Consider the following 6,228-nt stretch of genomic DNA (forward strand, 5'->3'; position numbering starts at 1 on the left):
GTCGGGAGATGTTTGAAATCCAAGGCATAGCCAGGTACAGGGAGGATGGTTATATTTTTTGGGGTTTATTTGAAGCATCTCAGGACATTTCTCCTAGATAATAGAAGACAATGTAGGGATGAGATATGTGTTCACATATTTTAATAATGGCCTCATGAAAAAGGGATTAGTTTGTCTTTTATTATGTTACAAAATATGCTACAAAACACATCCAATGTAGGAGATATTTTTTTTCAAGGAATTCATATAGTGTAGTGGTATTCTTTCCACAATCTTACCTCCCCCAGACTTTATTATTGCTCTGAGAACAATCCAGTCTACCCAAAGTGACAGAAGCTGGTTAAGGTGTTTAAATCCACAGACACCACTAACTTTTCTCTTTCTTTCTCATCCTTATATGTCTCATTGTGTGCATCTCTCATCTGCCTATAATAGTAGTCCAGAGCTGCTCACCTGAAGGTGACTTAGGAGGCAGGACAGAATGATGGGAATAGAACTACTTCTAGAATTACAGGACCAGGGTTCAAGTCCCACCACTAAGGTTAAATATCTTTATGACCCTGAGCAAGGCAGTTAACTTCCTTGTACCTTTGTGTTCTCATTTGTAAATATGTGCGTAGAGAAATAGATGACTTTGGAGTTCTTCTACAAGTCTGGATCTATGATCCTGTTTAATCATTTGGAGTAATACTCTCTAAGCCAAAGATTCTCATCTTTGTCCATACCCCTGGTTAACAGGAACTGACTTTCTATAATACTACATTGACAGCTAAAGGCATCAGACCAGAGAACTGACCCATTAAATAATGTAAGAATAAAAAGTCAAAAGTTTCCCTTCATATAGATTGGTGAATAAGTTGCCTCTTAGTAAAAAGCAAACTGGTGATATCTTCAGAGTGATTGGAGGGCTAGAAGCTAAAGATGGAACAAGTTATTTATTTCCCATATGACAAAAGTTCTGTCTTAGAGGATCAAGAAAACTGATTGGCTCATAGGGAAAGAACGTGTCATCTTATACCCTAAGAAGTTATGGGCATATAAATCAGGAATTAAATATGTGGCTTTCTTAAATTTCAGGGCTAAACTAGGTGTCAGACAATTTTTTTTTGGTCTGGGTAATATTGTAACCTATATTTGAGATGATTTTTCCTTTTTTGACTGTTCCCTTCCTCATTGCCCTCCAAAAAAAGGACTGTGTGAGAAGAGGATAAAAAATAGCCAATAACCAAGATATTTCCAATTGAGAGTAAACCTGAGATTATAGGATGAATCATGGGCCATGAGGCATACTAAAACATAGCAGGATACTTTAGCCCAGGACACTGTAGCTAAATAGGATTACAGACCACCCATTATCCTTCCTTAGGTTGATGTTATTAATATCATTATTTTCTCAGTTACTTTTAAAAGGCTTAAAATAAAAAAAAAGGAATCAAAATAGTGTTCTGGTTGTGAGCCATATTTCATTAACCTACTATGATTTACATTTATGTATTTTGGATCAGATGACTGCTTTGGGTCCTTTACCTCTCAAATTTCATTATTCTCTGATATCATGAGGGCATATATGACCAAGAAAGGATATAGGCTTTAATATGACAAGAGCAAGGGAAGGAAGATGATCAGTCTGAATGCTTCACTAGCACCCATAAAATATTAAATGAATAAGAAGACTTCCACTAGGTAGGAAAAATCTTTGAATGTGGTATTTAATGAATAAAAGATAAAAAATGGCAAAAGGATGAGAGGAATTAAAAAATTCAATTTGCAAGTCTTCACTAGTGACACAATTCAGTTTGAGATATTTTATTTTTTGTTTGGAGGGGGGAAGGCAGGGCAATGGGGGTTAAGTGACTTGCCCAAGGTCACACGGCTGGTTTTTGTGTTACGTGTCTGAGTCCAGATTTAAACTCAGGTCCTCCTGACCCCAGGGCCAGTGCTCTATTCACTGTGCCACCTAGCCACTCTAAGATGTTATTTTAAAATCATTTGGAGGGAATATTGGGAGAGTTTGGGTTGTTGCCTCTACTCCACCCTATTGATTCTGCCCATTCTTTGTACTTGTAACCCCCAAACCTAGCAGAGCATCCAGCACATGGCATTGCTTATTAAATGCTTATTGATTGATTGATTGAAGTGATACTACATATTATGCACAAAAGAATTGGAGTGGGGAGAGTCTGGAGATGAATTTTTCAATATTCTGTTAAAATTATTTATGCATGTGGGTCCTATAAGTTTTATATAGTTGAGTATAAGAAGCACAATTCTATATTAAATGAGTGGTATTTGGAGATATGGAAATTGCTTTAGTAAGAATCACTAAAATGAGTAGACATTGTTGGAGAAAAGAATTGGGTGGTCAATTCAGTCGGGAGAAATATGAATAAGATTAAGTAAAAATGAAAATTGAAAGTGAAACTACTTATCACAAAACATTCTATAACATACAGATTTCTAGACTCTGGAAAATATCATGAGAGGATATGTGGAAATCCATCACTATAGTCATTTTAAAATTAGACTGGACAAAATATTCAAAAATGTACTATGTAGACTAGTGCCTGCATTTCCTTAAAGATGACTAAGTGACCCTATGGGTCTTTTCCATCTCCAACTTTGATGATTCTATTATCTGGGTCTATCTATATGATAACCTGTTTTAAAAAATGCCACATTGCATCACATTATCTACATTCTTCTGTGTAGGAAATAAAAGAAGCACAGTTTTGCTGAAATGTTGGTATGTGAAGATAAGGTTAGTTGTTGCTAGGAAAGGTTCACCCAAATGAGAAATAGGAAGTTAGTATTCTAAGAAAGAATAATTTTGAGATTACACAAAGTGTAATCAGTGCTGAAAATAGCTTGTTTTACCTATGCCATCACTGGCTAGTATAAGTAATTTTGCATGTGAATGATTCCTCTTAATGGAATATGATTTTGTAATGTGAGACTCACCAATTTTATTGGAACTATTCAGAAGCTTAGATCATCATCTGTAGCCAAAGGACTTGATTTATATTTTAACCTAAACATAGGTCAGTAATAATATCACAACCTGGGAGATCCCTAACTTCCTGCTAAATAAAATTATAAGGGGTATAGAACCACTTTCTGAGGTGATCTTAATAGTTCTGAAATACCTGCAGAGTTTAAAAAAATGCCTATTACATTTCTTCTTATTTCCAGTGGGAGAAATACAATAATAATTTTCAGATCAGAACAGCTGGCGAGAGTACAGGAAAGTAACTAGTAGTTCCCAAATGGGTCTCTAAACGCAGAATTGGTTCCATCTTAAACTTAAAGGTCATCCATCTATAAATAAGTAGCCTGAGATGAGTGTATATAACTGGACTGTCCTCTTTGAGAATAATTTCATGTTGAATTTTAATCTTGAAAAAAAAAAGTTGGGCATGTGGGCTCAGGAAGAAGAGGTCAGGACATATGAATTTGAGGATATAGGTCTGTGTTTCCAATATGAGGCCAGAGGATGTAATAGGATTCCATAAACCTTCCTGCCTCCTGGCACCCTACTCACCTCAATGGCCTGAATCTTTTGTATAGAATAGTTGTTACAGGATCCTTTTTCTAAGCCAACATCGAAAGAACATGTAAAATGGCAATATGGGCAATATCATACAGTGGAAGGAGAACTGATATTAGAGGTTGAAAACCCTGCCTCAGTCATTTAGTATGGGTGTGATCTTGGCCAGGTTCCCATATTTGTAAAATGAGGATTTTGCATATGCTAGTCTTTTATGGACCTTGAAACTCTATATTTGTGATTATAAAAGGTGTGGATTTTTTAGCTATAGTATCTTTTTTTTTTCAGGGTGGAAGTCAGGGCAATTGGGGTTAAGTGACTTGCCCAAGGTCACATGCCTAGTAAGTATTAAGTGTCTGAGACCAAATTTGAACTCAATTTCTCCAGACTCCAGGGCCAGTGCTCTAGTCACTGTGCTACCTAGCCTCCCCTCTATTATCTTTCTCTGAATAAGAACCCAGATCTTCTTTATCCCCACAATAGCTCTCTATGATAGGGTTCTTTTTCCTTTGCTTGCTCATTTTTATTTTTATTTTGTTTCATTTTAGCAGCTTATTATTATAATCAAATTGTAGTTCTCAGGTGTAAAGAATGATGCCCCAGGCCTTATTTTCTGAGCTCTGTCCTGGGGCCTAACCTTAGGTACTCCTCTCCACCCCTAAGTCACAGGTAGGGCCCCCATCCACATTATCCCTCAAATGTCCTTACTCTTTATTGTCTCTCTGGAAGCCATAGATTTCAGTTGTCCTCTCTACCCTGGACTGAAACCCTGGATGCTGCTCTCCACAGCCAGCAGGGTCCCTGCTTCTCTGCTACCACACTTACCAAGCATATGCTAGCTCCTTTTCCCCTGCTGTCACAGCCTAGGCCCATTTCTGGTCAGCACAGTTGTACTTAGTGTACCTTAACAGTGGAATCTCCTGCACTTTTCTCCTACTCAATCATTTGACCCCCACTGCTGTCTTTGTGGTGATTTCTGAGGCTGAGGCTTTCTCAACCCCATTCTTCCCAGGCCTTTTTGTTTTTTAGTTCTGAGAATTAGGCCTGGAGGTGTTTGCACTCCCTCAGGGCAAACCTCCACCCCTGGAAGTACAGTTTTTTCTGGGGTCTTCTCAGGTTGTTTTTACCCCCATTTTTGTTTATTTCTGCTGCTCTGTGTTCACTTTGGGGTGATGTTCTGGGGGGTGTTTTTTTTTTGGAAGAAATTTGGAGAGCCTGAAGTTTTCTGACCTACTCTGCCATCTTTCCAGAATCCTCTTCAGCCAAAACTCCAAAGAGAAATTCTAGGCAAGGAGAATATGCCACTTTAAAAAAAATTAGTATCTTACTTATTTGTTTCATGTGTATTAATGAATGTTCTTTCTTCCCCTATCTATATTATTATATTGCTTCAGAACATTAGGGCATAACTAACTCTGTACTGCCCTCCAGAAAGCAGTAGATCAGTATTAAGAAGTAGGGAAAATAGAGAAATGTCTTATCTTTACATATATTTTCTTTGTTTTCTCTTTGCATTAGTCTGACTCAAAGATTGTTTCCTTAACTATATATGTGTGTGTGTATGTTTGTATAAAAAATTATTTAAAGCACTATATTAATTTGCTTCTGATTCACAATTAAGAATTTGCCATGGTAAGAGAAATAGCTTGTAACTCAATGAGTCACATAAACTATTGTATGTTATGAAAATATATATTTTTTTCTAAATATATTTACTCTCACTGGCATTCAAGCTTTTAGAATAATATTTTATGTTTCAAATCACAAGCAAAGCTATAATGAAACTCCAAAACAAATGATAGGGAAAAAGAAATTACAAATAGAGAAGAGAAGCAGTATGTCTATACTTTGGAATGTATTTAAGCTTAGCATTACCAGTCCTCAAGTGATGATATAAAGCTATTTGGACCCGATCCAAAGACAGAAAAGCAAATTAGTGAAGTAAACTAGATAAGAAAGAGAAGCAATTGAAAAGAGTAGGCCCGGTGCTTGATAAATCCAATAGCACAAATTACTGTGAAGTGAATTCCCCTTTATATGAGAAGGGCTAGGAAAACTAGAGAGCAATTAAGGATTGGACTTCAACAGTAATTCAGCCCCTCCCCTCTGAAAAATGTTCACATTATATGTGAAAACTGATAGAGATGGAGACTGAACTTCTGACTGCATTAGCATAGAGAAATCCTAGCTAAGAAAACTCTAAATACCAGTACAGAGCAACATTTCCAAAAGTGGGACTTGAATCCAGATTTTTCTGACTTTGGGGCTGGCTCTCTATCTATACCCCATAATAATTAGTGAGCTAAACCACCTTCTTTGAGCACTAAACCTATGATTCCTTTAGCCATCTGGGGACAATTATTCTGTTGCTTCAAAGCATTCTGCTGAGCTGGACTGTGTATCAGGATGCTGATCCTTAATCTATCCACTTCCAAATTTCTTTCAATGCACAAGGAGATGTGGTTTCTTTAAAACCCCACCCACAGGATCTTATTACCATAAAACATCTTTATAAGTGGCCTGCCTTCCACCTCAAATCTCCTGAAAGCCCAAGTGAGGCTCTCAGGGGAGAAAAGTCATCCTATTTCTATGTTCAAATAGACAATGTTGAACTGATTTTTGTGGCACTACCAAAGACAACCCACATCCCCCTTTAGTATTCTTTTTCACAGCATAGCTGTTCC

This window comes from Petaurus breviceps, unplaced genomic scaffold (genome assembly GCF_028583685.1).
Source record: "Petaurus breviceps papuanus isolate PSGF00001 unplaced genomic scaffold, PetGlider_PUasm1.0 214, whole genome shotgun sequence".
Lineage (NCBI taxonomy): Eukaryota > Metazoa > Chordata > Mammalia > Diprotodontia > Petauridae > Petaurus > Petaurus breviceps.